This window comes from Pleurodeles waltl, chromosome 9 (genome assembly GCF_031143425.1).
Source record: "Pleurodeles waltl isolate 20211129_DDA chromosome 9, aPleWal1.hap1.20221129, whole genome shotgun sequence".
NCBI lineage: Eukaryota > Metazoa > Chordata > Amphibia > Caudata > Salamandridae > Pleurodeles > Pleurodeles waltl.
Genome location: NC_090448.1, coordinates 823,234,615 through 823,251,331, shown reverse-complemented (window position 1 = coordinate 823,251,331; position 16,717 = coordinate 823,234,615).

The following is a 16,717-nucleotide window of genomic DNA, read 5'->3' as shown; positions in this document are numbered from 1 at the left end:
GGAATAGGCAAAACAGCTGTGGTGGCTTTAACGTCCCCAGTGCCATTCTGGGGCTAGCCAATTGACACTTGAAGTCTCTGCCTTGGATTGGGGCTGGGAATCAACTTTTCCCTGAGCTGGGCACACAGAACTGGGTCAAAACTCTGCTAACCCAAAGTGCAGCAGGTGCAGTTGTTCCAACGTCACAGCCTTTTCTTGTGTTCTTCCAATGGGTGTAAAGTGGTCTTCGTCTCATTCTTGATCCAAATCTAGCATGTACTGACGTCTTGAATGCCAGGAGTGCCCATTATATCCCTGTAAAGTGCCCAAGGGGAACAACTCAGTCACCAGCCAGTGGGCTATAATACCCCCTTCTATATGGTGGCACAGTTCCGGTTATGTGTGGCATCTAGCTATCTCAGAGTGCATCTTGCATGCTGCAAACAACATGGCTCAAGTCTTCCTCAAAGTGTAAGTACCTTGGTTGTCCTCTCCCGGGAGTGTGTCTACATTGGGCTGCATGATCATGGAAAACTGGTTCAAAACCGGTTTTCATTTCCTTGGTCCTGACTCTACCCTAAGAGAAACAAAAAGACTTCCTGTACAAGAGTGTGGTCACAGCAGCCCTGTAAAGGAAGTATCACCTTTGATGTCTACCTTTTGGGCCAATACCCTTTGCAGCCCATCCTGTGAGAGGGGGTCACACCTACAATGCTGTAACAACCTTTGTTCCCGGCCTGGGAGTAGTTCACATGTCTCCCCAAGTGGGCAGAAACCTGTCTCAGTCCCAGTATCTCTGCAAAGCCACTGGCCCAGCTGGGTCAAAGAATATCAACATTCACAAATGTTACCAGCATCAAATTTGATATAAATGTCAACTGCACTATTGAGTCACATTTAATGCCTCCTTTGATTTTATACCCTACTTGGCATAGCTAGGTAGCCCCTGTCAGGAGTTAGACGCATTGGAGTGCCAACCGCTAACCCTGCAATTCCCTTATAGGACAAGTTAACTGTCTTCAGCAAACACCAACACATTAGGGCTATGCTGTATTGACATTTCAAAAATATATGTCTATCCAAACAATATACAAGTCTTTGTAGGGCTTCACAGGCCTGCTTATATATATAGGGGACTGGTGCACTTTGACAATAGTGGTAAAGGCAAAGTTGGGTATGCAGTGCATGCACAGCCTCTTCAGTCTGCAATGGCAGCTGAAAGTCATGTTATAACTTTGCCACACACAGAGTGGCACAACCAGTGCTGCAGCTGGTGTGTGGACAACCAGCCTTACTTGTCCTGGGTACCTGGGTACCATATACTCTGGACTTATAAGTAAGTCAGCACATGCCACTTAGGGACACCCAATTAGACATCCCATTTTGAAAAGATAAGAACACTGTCACTGAGGTCTGGACAGCAGGCCTCAGTGCACTCTGAAAGTCAAAAACTAGCAAATAATAGTCCAAATAGGGCCAAAACTTTTGGGGAAACCTGCAAAAAGCCTGTTTAATTACAAGTCCATTAATGCATTCTGAAAAGTACAATGTTATATTTCAGAATGGCCACATTTTCATGCATGTGCAAAGCTGTGACCTTCTCACTCCCTATTTAATATTGTTGGAATAGCTTGTAAATTCCAGATAAGTAATCCCTAGGAATAATCCTATGTTACAAATTTAGAATTTACTTTTTGAAATAGCCAAACTGGTTTCATCTTGCTCTCTCTTGAGGAATCTCACTCACCCTACAGAGCATTGTAAAACTGTCCCTCACTCAAAGCATCTTCCCAGAAGCTCTCAAGCCAATTCAGATCTTCCCACTCCTAAACAAACTTGCACTATACCCTGATGAACTCACCAACTACTGGTCCATTACTCATCTACCCTTTATCTGGCAGTTAGTTGAAAAAGCAATCTACATTCAGCTCCAAGATCACATCAATGCTAAGATCACATCAATGCTAACCATCTCCTCCATTACTACCAATCTGGCTTCAGACCACAATGCAGCATGGAGACCGTTATCTTTCACAGACAATGCCTTCCTTTCAACAGAGGAAGATGGCCCATGCCTCATGATATTTTGGACCCTCCCAACTACTTTGTCACAGTTGAACATCCCACTTTCATAATCTGCACCGTGAAGTTTTGATAGGGTTGTAGGGAACTGGATTTTTGTTGCAGTAGACCCCTTACTTTTTGCTTGGTATTGATGCAACTTTGAATGAAGTGCACTGGGTTCCTGCTAACCAGTTCCCCAATGCCAATGTTCCTTCCCCAAAATCCCCCAAATCAAGACAACGGGTCACTTTATGCCCTAGTGACCAGGTCTTTAGCAATTCTGTGATCCCCCAGTAAGTGATACCTCTGATACCTGGTGCCTAGGTACTTAGGAGGGTCCCTCTGCAGGATAGCTTATGCCACACTAAAAGACCCAGCACCAAACTCAGACACACTGCCACTGCAGGCTGCATGAGAAGATGCTCCAAGAAAGTGAAAACATGACATGACATACATGTGTGCGATGTACCATAACACTGCATGTAATATTTGTAAGTCACCCCTACAGCAGGCCTTACCCCCAGGGCAGGGTGCATTATATTGTGTGAGAACATGTCTGCATGATTAGATATTCCCCTGTGCTGGCCAGCTCAATTATTTACAGTTCAAATGAACAGGGAAGCCATTGTAAGGTATGTGCTGAGCACTGGTCAAAACAAGTACCATAGCTGCATAATGGCTTCACTGAAACCTATGGTGTTTGGTCTCAAACACATAATATTAATAAACCCACATGGATACCAGTATTGGATTTATTACTAAATTCATCTAGTGGGCACCTTCGAGGTGCCCCGGCACACCTACCATCTACTAGTGTGCTAACTGACTGGTTCTAACTAGCCTGCCACCACAGACAACTTTCTGACCCCCAGGGGTGAGATCCCACACTCTCAGGCAGTCAGGAACAAAGCCTGCTCTAGCAGGGATGATACATGCAAATTAGCATTCCAAGGCAGGGAGCTTCACATTTGGTGTGAAAATCTGGCTTCCGTCAGAGGTGAGGGGATGCTGACCCCCCTTATCAGGGCCCATTTGGCACCTGGATAGGCAGGAAAATTAGCTCTGCAGCAGGCATGTTTCACTTCCAGGCTGGACACAATTCTAGGGTGATCAGTCTGAAGTGAACACAAAGTTAAGAATTCCATCATCTTGTGTGTGGTAGAATTAGGAATTCTGGAACAGGGTGATGGCCACTCCCCAAAGGAATTGGTCATCGAGGGGGCATAGTGATTCCAGGGGTAAGTAGCACATTGGCTACTACCTCTCATTTCCCTTAACTCCCCTAATTTGAGTATTTAGGGGACCCCTGATACCAGGACTTCAGATTTCAATGGACACAAAAGAAGAAGTGGACAAAGAAGACTGAGCACCGAGGAGCACAAATGACTTGGAGCAAACCATGCCAGCCTGCACCAGACCTTCATAGAGCAACCGACTCATCCTGCCACTGTGCAGACTCCAAGAAACCCAAAGGGCTGCCAGTGCTTCGTCAACTGCCAAAGAAACTCCCTTGGAGTAGAGGAGTTACTCCCCTGCAGCTACAGGCACCAAAAGAAGCAACAGCAATACTTTGCACACTAGACCTCTTGCAGCAGCCATGGCTTGCTGTCTCCAGACCGGGCACCAACACAGAGGAAAACCAACATGCATGTCAAGAGGCTTCAGGGACAGTGAGAACTACATCGTGAGAGGCCCAAATGTCCTGTCTGCCCCTGTCTGCAGAAACCAAGACAAAGTGAAATCCTCTGACCTCTGCCACCCGACACTTCAGAGTGCCTCTGCACCTGCACCCACAGCCCGTGTCCGAGGGAGGTGACAGTACCAACGGGATCCCAAGACCATCCAAGGCTAAGCTCATCTTTGAGTTTTCCAACACTGGACTTCCAGGCGCCGCCAGCCATCTCTTTGTGCAGGCCTCCTCTACCTTGAGTGCCTCTGGTGACAGAAACCCGACTTCTCAGGACACCTCTGCACACGGCCACCCCAGCCCAAGGATAATAGAACCAAAGGTGTCCCCATGTCCCTGAGCGTCGTGAGACCTGAGACCACTTGGTTCAGCCAGATTGGACTTCCAGTCACTGACTGCAGCCACTTTCTCTAGGTCCCCTCCAACCGCGAGTAACTTTGGCACTGGATCTGACACCTAAAGACACCACTGCAACCAAGCCCCACAGCCCAAGGGGAAGTGGACCAACACTATACCTACGTGCCAGAGAACCTCAAGGGTCGATCCCCCCATGGGTTTCCCTGGACTGCCCCCCACAGTCCCAGCTTGCAACCTCTTCCCGAGCGGACCGTTCCCCACTGAAGTGAATGGAACACCTGATGCCGTAACACACCTCTGCAGTCAGATGCCCCAGAGCCTCCTGAGGTAACCTGTTGGTGTGGCCTTGGACCTTGCTCCATACTCACCATAAGCCCAGGAGAACAGTCCTGTAAGTCGCTGTTAAATGCCCAAAAGCAGTACATGTTTTCCCCCTATAGGATAATATTACAGCATCCAAAAATTGCACTGTCAACTTTTGAAAACTGTAAAAACTCAAAAAGTACTCACCTGATTCTGATGGTCTTGGCATCTAAATGTATATAAAAGTGCATGTTTTTTTATAAATTGGTTTTGGATTTCTTTATTGAGTGTGTGTCTCTCTTACTGCCTCTGTGTGTACAATACATGCTTGGCACTACCCTCTGAGATGCCTAACTGCTCACCCACACTACCACAAAAGAGAGTATTTGGAGTGTCATTTGTGCCTCTGTAATTACTTTAGGGTTTGCCTGAACTCTTTACACAGTGCACCTCTTTTTGGTCCACATATGAAGAGACAGCTTCCTACAGGGATTTGCTGTCAATGTCCTTTATTTGTTTGTGCCACTGGATTCAAGCTAGCCTGGCTTATGAAGGGTGAAACCCTGAAACCGGTCCCTGGATGCTTGTTTCCAGTCCAGGAAGGATGTGGCTTGGCAGTTCGGGCTAGACTGTACTCATTGGGAGCAGGGTCACGACTGCTTTGCATATGGCTAAGTCAAAACTGGGGTGACGTGGCAAGCAAACTAATGATGGATTAAACCCAGCTCTGTGTCTGGGGGTGAGTGTTGGAAAAGTTTCAACACTTCTTCCATCATTTTATTTTGTTTTTGGTAAACATTGACAAAGCCAAAAGCTCTTTTTCCGAACATGTGACCTGTTGGCTTTACCAATGCTTGCTTTTCAAAGCACTCAGTATGCATTCTCTAATGTCAGACCACAGACTTGGAATACTTAACAATAAAAGGTATTTTATATTTTAAAGGAGATTTCAGCTTTTCATTGGTTGGAAGTTCTTATAACCTTCCTCAACATAGAAAAGCTCCTGTGAGTGCAAAGCATCTTGCTAGATTTCATGGTTATGCATCAAAAGCCTTATAGTTATATGAAAATTGTTAGAAATTGAATTATTAATATGGTAGCTACAGCACCAGCAGTAGGCAATCCCCAAAGTAGCGAGTGCTAGGTTTAATCAGTACCAACAATTTCAAAGTTAAGAACACAATACAATAAAAATCACAAACTAATTTATGACCAGAGAGAAAAATACATTGAGCAAGAAGACATCGAAATAGATTAAAGGGAACAAGGATTATTACTTTTTCAGATTTTAAGGCAAAAAGCACCTACAAAGTCAAGAACTATAACTGGGATCTAGGCGGAATTTAAGGCCGACAGCGATGGCAAGAAAATCAGATACGCCAATCACAAGTTTAATTTTCACATTTTGGACCCTATTTAGAGTATGGTGGCAGGGAAACTCTGTCAAAAACAGGTGTATGTCCAATCCTCCATATTACCAGTGCATTATAGCCTACAGGACCTGGGTTATCCATCACTTTTTGAAGAAATATCCCATCCACCAAACTCTAAGTAAAGCCCTTAGCCTCTTACTGCTAGGAACATTTCTTTTGGTCAGTCTTGCAGTTCCATCCTCTTCAGCGGGCGTTTATGGGCACCAGATGTTTCTCCAGATAGGTCCATTGAAGAGTCTAGTCCTCTCTAGTCAGCTGGGGTCTCTTGGAGTCAGGGATCCTCCTGTTCTCTGCGTGCCTGAAGCAGGCAAACAGGAGGCAAACCACTTGACTCTTGGAAAACGGTTCCAGTCTCTGGATGTCTGCAGCAGTTAGAAGTCCTTGAGTGTGAGTCCTCTTGACTTAGAAAGAGTCAGAGGTCAGACGTCTTCTCCAAGCTGCAAATTCGTCTTCGGATGGAGTCTTCCCTTGTCCAGGAATGTTAAGAGGAGGTGATGGTAGAGATGCCAGTTTTACCCTGTGCACTAGACAATGATTGGAGACACTTTACCAGCCAAATCTATTTTCCCACAGTCCAATGCTTCCTTTTGAAGCACATCATTTGCCTTAGGGTGACATTACACAGGAGGACCTTTTTCAAGATGGGGAACCATAGCTCCCATCAGGCAGGCCCACAATCAGGTCCTAAGCTACTCCCCAATTAAGATGAGCTCTCTTACCTGACAGGGGCAAAAGTCGTTTTCCATCTTACTATGACTAGATCCTTGTTATCCATCTTATTGTGTCTGGATTAATCAGCCACATTTGACATTGTCCACCTCCAAACACTACTAATAACTCTCCATCATTGTAAAGTATATGAAAATGTTCTAAAACTAATTGCATTGTATCTCAGAGAAAAAGTGTAGTTTGCCTACCACTGTTCACATCAGCTCCTCACACTAAGCACTGCTGTGTCCCTCAAGGTCCATCCTATTCGCCTTGTTATTCAAAATCTACCTTACCCCCTTACCATACCCAATTACATCTTTCAACCTCACCTGTACCAAATATACATATGAAACCAAATTCATTCTAAAAATGCATGGCCCATAAAGCCTTTGCTGCTCAAAGCTTGAAGACTGTTTGTGAGCTATAAACATATGGCTGATGAATAAACATCTAAAGCTCAACACTGCAAAACTAAAGATCATGACCTACAGACAATCGCAAACATACCAGCCTACTGCCATATGGCCAAGGACCTTGAGGCATCGCCAACATCATCAAGAGTAGTCAGAAATCTAGAGTAAGCCAGGATTCAGATCTCTCCTTGATACCACATGTTAAGAACATTACAGAGTGCCTACTACACAATGAAAACACAGTATCACATCTTTCCATATATTGGATACCAACAAAAACTGCAAGCCATTCCCACACTCATATTCTTCAAGCTTGACTATGCCAACCGAATATATAGCCAAAAGTGCAGCCTGCTTCATCAAAATATAACTCATCCAAAATGTAGCAGCAAGAATTTTTCTTCGCTTTCACCTAGGAAACCCCATGACTTTGGTCCTACAATCACTCCACTGGCTACAAAAAGCTAGAGGAGCAATTTTCAAGACACTCTGCATTATCCACAGAGCCTCCAAAGGAAAATGACCACTATACCAACAACGTAAATTCAAGCAACATAAACAAAACAGGACACTGCACTCCTGACTCGCACCATTTATTACTGTACCACTGTCCCATAGGAAATCCATGGGAGGCACTGCTTTCGCAGTACCAGCACCAAATTCTGGAACATTGTATAAGCCAACATAGGAAGCATTCTGGAGCAGATACTCTCCAGAAGACAGCTGAGAACATGGCCATTTCCAAGATACCTACATCATCCTACATCCCTTAGATAGAACCCAGGAAGAGAAATGCAACTTTCAGTTCAATCTTCAGCTTACAGTGCACAGATTGGGAACACCGCAACCAGCAATCTAGTTTATATATGAAGGTACACTAAGAGGGGCTTAACTATGGTTCACCTGGGTATTATATAGTTATGTAAATTCATATATGACATTTCTGGCCCACAATAATACCATAGCACTCAGTCATCAGCAGCCAAGTGTTACCTACCCATCTTACACTCATAAGACATAGCTGCTACTGGACTTGTCGACCACCTGCACTGTACTGGCAAAAAATAGCCATTCCCAAATGAGCAAGCATGGAATAACTGAAGTGATCTTCATCAGAAGACTTTAATCTAACTTGCAGTTCCCAAATCACTATACACTATGACTATTTTTACATCTCACAATGACACTCAGATATAGAAAGATAGCAACAAAGTACAACCCAGCAAATATTTCCACTATTTTTCTTTCTCCAACCACTCTAGCAACAACATTTTACGGTGGATGTACCAGTGCAGTAGCCTGGTAAGTAGATTATGATCGTAAGAAATACCATAAAGGGACCTAAAATGCTTCTCAAAGCTGCCAGCTTACAGAAAACCATAAATGGGTCTATCTATTACAACTCATCATCCACCACACTGCTAATTGCTGCATCTCAGAACTCAATAACAACACCTCAGTGGTCGTCATGGACAACATGGAAACATCTCCCACATAGGATCACAAAACAAAGACAACAACCTTTCAACCACATTCCATACATGGTGTTGCTTGAGGCTCAGGTGGTCAAGAGCTTTAGTGCTCCACAAAGGGGCAGAAAGGTCTGTATGAATGCTGTAATGCAATGGAATACTAACTCACATTGGTGCACAAGGCAGTCCCCTTCAGTGTCGGACACTACTATGGCAACACATGCTTTTTGAAACCAAAACAATGATTTAGCTTTAAGACATTTTTTAAAATTGCATTTGGATTGCCCAAGGTCCAGCTGCTTCCCCAACAATAAAGATGTGTAAATACCATCGCAAAAGAAAAACAAGCCATAATAAAGCTGAAAGGGTGGCAGCCAACCCCAGAACTATTGGCTTTGTGAATACTTGTTAGCACTTGACATGTCTAACTAAACTGATGATACACATTTTTGAGGATTGTATTACAATTTACGGAATTAAAGTCAAATAGATGTATTGTGGTCAACTGTGTGTGCCTTTCTTGAATTAGGGCAAACGGAGTCTGTCACCCTGGATACTAGCCCCCTTCCCTTCCTCATTCTACATTAACTCAAGGGACTCCTACCCAGTGTTAAGAAAACATCAGCTGCACCTTTCGATTGTGCTTCGCCTGCCAACTAATAGTAAAACCAGCAAAGCACAGTGGTTTTTAGGTCAAACCCTACCAGAGAGAGCAGTTGTCTGGTTGCAAAAAGGCTTCTTGTGGACATTCTGAACGCTTCTCAGGGAATTCATTCCACCCATTGCTTACCATTGGCAATGTGGTTTGTAACTCACATTTTTGGTTTTCTGTTTACTGACTTTATTTGTTTTAGGCTATCCAGTTTGAATAAGTCCTTCCCATGGAGAAAAGCTTGTTTAACATCACTCCTTATATTCTTCCATCAGTGCTCACTTTCTGTCAGAAGGCCTTTCAATTTTGTTCTTATCTTATCACATTTTATGTGCCTTCGAAGACAGACTACATATGTCAGGGTCTGTCTTCTAATGGAGCTTGGTGTTTACTTTTCTTTCTCTGACTTGAAAGTGAGAGGGTTTATGTGACAATCTTGCTAGATACTGAGAAGAAAACTTTTTTTTCTAGCGCACAACAATACTTAAATGCCTGTAAATAAACTGTGCAAATATTTCAGAAAATGTGAGAATTAGAGAGCAGAAATAAAGCACATTTTTTGTAATTCTGAAGTGTGAAACAAGTATTTCAATATGATCTATGCAAACCAGTACACAAGGTGATGCCAATGCCACACATTATCGATTGCATGCTCTATAATATTAATTAGAAAACTGTCTGTCGAATGTGAGGGTCATACAAACTGAAACTGTGTTGTCTGTAATAGTAATGCTCTAACACACCATTTGTATGCCATTCTATGTCACTTCACTTTGCATACTACGCCCCTTCAGCCTACACCAGTCTACTCTACTCTGCACCACTCTACTCTACCCCACTGCACTACGCCACTGCAATCTACTCTTGGCCACTGCACTCTGTCACTCGACTCTACGCCACTATACTCTACACCAGTGCACTCTAGTCTGCACCACTCTACTCTATGCCACTAAACCGACCACTCTAATCCACTCTACATCACTGCATTTTATGCCACTCTACTGTACAGCATTATTTGCCACTGCAGTCTACTGCACAGAACTCTACTCTGTTCCACTGCACTCTACAATACTGAATTCTACTGTACTCTGCACCACTCTAATCTATGGTACTGCATTCTACTCTGTACCACTCCACTCTATGTCGCTGCACTCTATGTGATCTAATCTACTCTTCACCGCTCTACTCTACACCACTGCACTCTACACAACTCTTCTCTGCATCACTCCACTGTATGCCACTGCACTCTATGCCTCTCTACTCTGCACCACTGCATTCTACCTCACTACAATCTATGCTTCTCTACTCCACTCTGCACCACTCCACTCTATGCTACTGCAGTCTACACCTCTCTACTATACTCTGCAACATTCCAGTGTACACAGAACTCTATGCCTCCTCTCTACTCTACTCTACACCCTCCACTCAATGCCACTGCACTTTGTGACATTTCAATTTATGCCACTGTACTCTACTCCATAACTCTCTACTTTACACCACTGCACTCTTAACCACTTTTGTCAACTTATAACCACGCTGAACAACAGGCACACTGGTGTACAACATGGCTAAAACACATTGGCAAAGCCAGTAGCTCTTGCATAGGTGAGACCTGTTGACTTTGCCAATGCTTGTTATGATATGCAATTAAATGAACAGCATGAAAACCACATAAGACCTTTTCAGGTGCATGTTCCCCAATAGTTCAGAAAAGTAGCATAGAAAGGATGCGACATGACTTGCAGCAAGCAAAGAAAATGGCCCCTTGGAATAGTGTTGGGATAATAAAACACAGCAATTGTCAGGGTTTAATGGGCTGCTCAGGGCTCTGGGGCCAGTTTCCACAGCACCTCCTGTACCACAGGTAGCTACACCCCTGGCTCAGACCAGAGCCCAAGGTTGTGAGTGGATCAGCTCACTGTCAGGTTTCAGAATAAATATGTTTTTTGCTACTGAAGGGAGCATGTTGTGGACTGTTTAATTTACAAACCATCAAAAAGTACCAGTTCCAGGGGTGACTGGTGTTCATGAGCAAAAGGGTGGTTGCCCTCCCACCCTCCGGGGAGAGGCAGGAGAGACAAGAACAGGGAAAAAAATGCAGAGCAGCTGAAAAGAAATTACTGCTCCAAGACAGTGTGCTGAGTCTCCTGAGTGAATTCGAGCAAACTTTGCAGATGATCTACTGCGCAAGTGCCAGCTGGACGAGATTTTCTCCTACCTGCAGTCACAAGCTACAGCAGTGACATCATCAGAGAGGGAGTGCTGAATTAGGAAGCAAGTGATCCAGTTGCTTTTAGGGGGCATGAGCAGTGGCCCTTGGAGGAGTTACAAAGCTCCATCTACTTCACTGGCTTGGGGCCAGGCAGGCCGATGAGACAAAAAGGGAGTGGGTGGCAACAATGTGTTGGTCATCACAGAAGGGCAGGCTGTAGGAGGTGTGTAGGGGGCTGCTCTCCTTGCAGTAACATGTGTTTAGTACTGCATTTGGTTTCAGTTTGAAAAAAATCTTTATGGAACTGAGCACAACAGAGTGCTCCTTATAGGCCCAAGAGAGGGAAGTAACCTACTGTGGACAACAATTGTACTAGTCGACTAAGAGGTAAGTGTGCAGTTAAGTTTTTACTTGCATCAGAGGCATCTTCAACCCCCACCCCTTGCTCTAGCAGCTAGAGTGGGGTGGGGTTTTGATGGGCTTCTTCTGTCTGCAACTCAGCAGGAAAAGACTCATAATTAACTTAGTAGGGTGAGTGAGTGAAAGGAAGGATGGGTAGAACGATGAAATGGTGGATGGACAGATGCATGGATGAATGAGTGAAAGGATGGACTTAGGAATGGAAGAGTGAAAGGCAGGGAAGGAGTATGAGTGAAAGGGAGGGTGGATGGATGGATTGGTTGGTTGATGGATGATGAGAGAAAGGATGGATCTATGGTAGAATGAGTGAAAGGATGGATGGATAGAAGGGTAAATGGATGGATGGATGGATAGTATGGATGGATGAGCAAAAGGAGGGATGAGTGAAAGGATCTATGTAAAGATGGATGAGTAAAATGATGGATGAGAGAAAGGCTGGGTTGGTAATGACTGGATGAAAGGATGGATGGATAGATGAGTGAGTGAAAGGGTGAACTGATGGATGATGAATACATGGATAGATGGGTGAGTGACTGAAAGGATGGATGGCTGAGTGAAAGGGTAAATGGAGGGATGTATGAATGAATGGATAGATGGGACGAAAGGTGGATTGATGGATGTAAGGATGTATAGCTGAGTAAAAGGGTGGATAGATGGATGAGCCAAAGGGAGGATGATGGATGGATGGAGTGAAAGGATGGATAAATGGAGCAAAAGGTTGCATGGATGAGCAAACAAATGGCTGAATGGATGTATGGATGATGATTGAATGGATGAATGGATGGACGAATGTGGGGATGGCTAAGGGAAAGGATGGATGATTGAACGGATGGATTGTTTTGATGGATAGGTATCCCTGGGCCAGGGGCAGCTCTCTTCTTTGGGTTCAACAGCTACACTACACCCTCATGCTTTATGGTCCACTTTTATTTTAGCAAGAGTGAATAACTATTCACTCTTGATATACTACAAATAAAATACAGACCCACTTTGGGTTCAGCAACAAACTGAGGCAGCTAGTGACATTGTTTGATTACTGACACAGGTGCATGAAGGTGCCTGTGCCAGCCATTAGAGATACTTTTCTGAACTGGTGAAATCCTAGCACACTGAGCATGTCTGTGTGACTATGTGTGTGATTTAAAGTGAGAGAAAGTCAGTGAAGGAATGAGTCAGAGTAAATGAGAATGAGTGACAGTAAGGACTAGTATGTGTGAGAACTGATGTGAGCGAGTGAGGGAGAATGACAATGAGTGTAACTGAGTATGAGACTGAGTCACAGTAAGACTGAGAAATTCAGAATAAGTGAGGATGAGTGGGACTGAGTGATCCAGAGTGGGCTAGAGAAGAATGAGTGAGTGTTAGAAATTGGGTCTTTGGTTGGCAGTCAGGTTAGCCCCTGTCCAAGCAAGGACCCTCACTCTAGTCAGGGTAAAGGAGAATCACCCGCAGTTAACCCTCGCTCACCCCCTTGGTGGCTTGGCACGAGCAGGCAGGCTTAACTTCAGAAGCAAGGTGTGCAGTATTTGTACCAATACACACAGTAACACAGTGAAAACACTACAAAATGACACATCACAAGTTTGGAAAAATAGATAATATTTATCTAAACAAAACAAGATCAAAATGACAAAAACCCAACATACACAAGTCAATTTATGAATATAAAAAGCAAAAGAGTCTTAAATCCTTTAGAAAACAGTGAGAACGTTGTTAGCGTACAAAAGTCCCTGGGTAGCGTCAAAATAAAGCCACATGGTTAGTGTGGTCGGAAAAGGCCAGTGGAGGTAGGCCACCAGGAGTCGTTCCAGGCGGAGGGGTTGGTGCCGTGGATGAGGACCTCTGTTTTGTCTGTATTTAGCTTGAGGCGGCTTGATTCCATCCAGTTGGCGATGGCGTGAAGTCCCTTGTGGAGGTTGTTTCTTGCTGTTGTGGGGTCTTTCGTGAGGGAGATGATCAGCTGGGTGTCATCTGCATAGGATACTATGTTGATGTGTTGGGATCGTGCGATGTTGGCGAGGGAAGCCATGTAAATGTTGAAAAGTGTTGGGCTGAGGGAGGATCCCTGTGGGTTGCTACAGATGGTTTTGGAGGATTCGGACAGGTGGGGCGGAAGGCGGACTCTCTGGGTTCTGCCGGAGAGGAAAGAGGAGATGCAGTCGAGGGCATTGCCGTGGATCCCGGTGTTGTGGAGGTGTGTTCGAAGAGTGTGGTGACAGACGGTGTTGAAAGCTGCGGAAAGGTCCAGGAGGATGAGCGCTGTGGTTTCCCCTTTGTGGAGCATGGTCCTGATGTCATCTGTGGCAGCAAAGAGTGCGGTCTCTGTGCTGTGGTTCTTGCGAAATCGGGAGTGGGAGGTATCGATAGCTTTGCTCTCTTCCCGGTAGCGGGATAGTTGGCTGTTCACGATTTTTTCAATGACCTTCGCTGGGAAGGAGAGGAGGGAGATGGGCCGGTAGTTTTTGGGGTCATCTGGATCTACTTTGGGTTTCTTCAACAGGGCGTTGACGTCGGCGTGCTTCCATCTCTCCGGGAAGGTGGCTGTCTCGAAGGAACTGTTGATGGCGCAGAGGTGGGGTGCGATGATGTTGCTGGCTTTGTTGAAGATCTGGTGTGGGCAGGGGCCCGAGGGGGATCCGGAGTGGATGTGTCGGTCCAGATTGGCACCTCGGGTCCGGGCTGGGTTTACGTTGATTTTCCACACCCAGCAATGTTGCATCAAAATCCAGTCGCACGGTGTCAAGAAACCACACTGCGTGGGGGCTTGCGTCGTTAACAGCAGCAGGTGCGGGTGTAGCACGTCGTTTCTCCAGCCGTGTTGTGTCGATTTCCCAGCCGCGATGCAGGTGGAGAGTCGATTTTAGCTGCAAATCCAGTGGCACGTTGTTTATCATGAAGCAGGTGCTGCGTCGAAAGTTTCTCCGCATGGCGATCTTTACGTGGATTTCTGTCCTTTTCCACCAGCTGCACCTTTCAAGGGCCCAGAGACAGGTTAGGGCACCAATTGGCAGGCAGGACTCTCAGCAGAAAGCCCAAGTGCTGGCAGAGAGACGTCTTTGCTGTCCCTGAGACTTCAACAACAGGAGGTAAGCTCAGTTTCAAGCCTTTGGAGATTCTTCACCAGTGGGAAGTCACACAAAAGTCAGTCTTTGACCTCTCTCAGGTAGAGGCAGCTACTGCAGGCCAACCCAGCAAAGCACAGTCACAGGCAAAGGGGCAGTACTCCTCCACCAGTTTCTCCAGCTCTTCTCCTTGGCAGAGGTTCCTCTTGGTTTCAGAAGTAATCTGATTTTCAGGGGGTTTGGGTGCTCTTCTTATACCCAGTTCTCCCTTTGAAGAAGGCCTACTTCAAAGGAAAGTCTCTGTTATTCTCAAGATCCTGCATTGCCCAGGCCAGGCCCCAGACACACACCAGGGGGTTGGAGCCTGCATTGTGTGAGGGCAGGCACAGCCCTTTCAGGTGTAAGTGACCACTTATCCCCTCCCCTCAGTCCAAGTGGACCATCAGGATATGCAGGCTACACCTCAGCTCCCTTTGTGTCACTGTCTAGAGGAGAGGTGCAAACAGTCCAGCTGTCAAACTGACTCAGACAGAAAATCCACAAACAAGCAGAGCCACAGAATGGTTTAACCAAGAAAATGCCTACTTTCTAAAAGTGCATTTTCAAACACACAATCTAAAAATGAACTTCACTAAAAGATGTATTTTTAAATTGTGAGTTCAGAGACCCCAAACTCCATATGTCCATCTGCTCCCAAAGGGAATCTACACTTTATATTTAAAGGCAGCCCCAATGTTAACCTATGGCAGAGATTGGCCTTGTAAAAGTGAAAAACGAATTTGCCAGTATTTCACTGCCCTGAAATGTAAAACACAAAAGTACATGTCCCACCTTTAACATACACTGACCCTGCCCATGAGGCTACCTAGGGCCTACCTTAGGGGTGCCTTACATGTATAAAAAGGGAAGGTTTAGGTCTGGCAAGTGGGTACATTTGCCAAGTGGAATTGGCAGTTTAAAACTGCACACACGGAAACTGCAGTGGCAGGTCTGAGCAATATTTACAGGGCTACTAAGATGGGTGGCACAACCAGTGCTGCAGGCCCACTAGTAGCATTTGACTTACAGGCCCTGGGCAATTCTAGTGCACTTTACTAGGGATTTACTAGTAAATCAAATATTCCAATCATGGATAAGCCAATGCACACATATAATTTATACAGGGAACACTTACTCTTCAGCACTGGTCAGAAGCGGTAAAGTGTCCAGAGCAAACAAAACAGCATAAACAGAGTCCAGCACACAGAAACAACCTCGGAAGTAGAAGCAAAAAGTTAGGGGAGACCATGCCAATGATGCCAAGTCTAACAGTGAGACTGCATGAATTAGTGGGACCAAGTGAGACTGAGTGAGTCAGACAGAGACAGAAACTTAGCGCAAGAAAGTGTGAGAGAACCCTTTAAAAAAAAGCTGTTTTGAATTTGAGCCAATGATTACGCCCACCACTCTTAAAGGTCTCCTGTCACCACTGACCACTTCTGGTAGTAAACAGGGTTCTCACTCTGTGGGTGGCAAGAGCAGTGTCGAAGGACCCAACAGTCAGGACAATTGGGCTCAGATGGCTTTAGCCCCGCTCATCCCATCAGGGTCTGTGGGCTGTGATGGCTAGGCTGGAGCTGAGGGCCTCTAGGCCTAATACCTATAAATGTATTAGTCTAGTTCTTATATTGATGTTTACAAACTACTTAAGAGTCCGTTTGTTTTTCATTCTGTGAATACGTCTATAAGGCTAATCTTTTCATCTGGAAGATAACAAGCAGTGAACTGCAGTGTTTAATTTAAGTGGGTGACGTGTGAAATTACAGCAGGGACGAATCTGCTATTATCGCGTTCTTCCTCACTTACAAAAATAAACAATAGGGGTACTCAGCAACACCCCACAAAATCAAACAAAACAAGCATTTACAATGCAACGGGTCTTGCGTTTGCTCATGTTAGAGCTGATCGCGTTG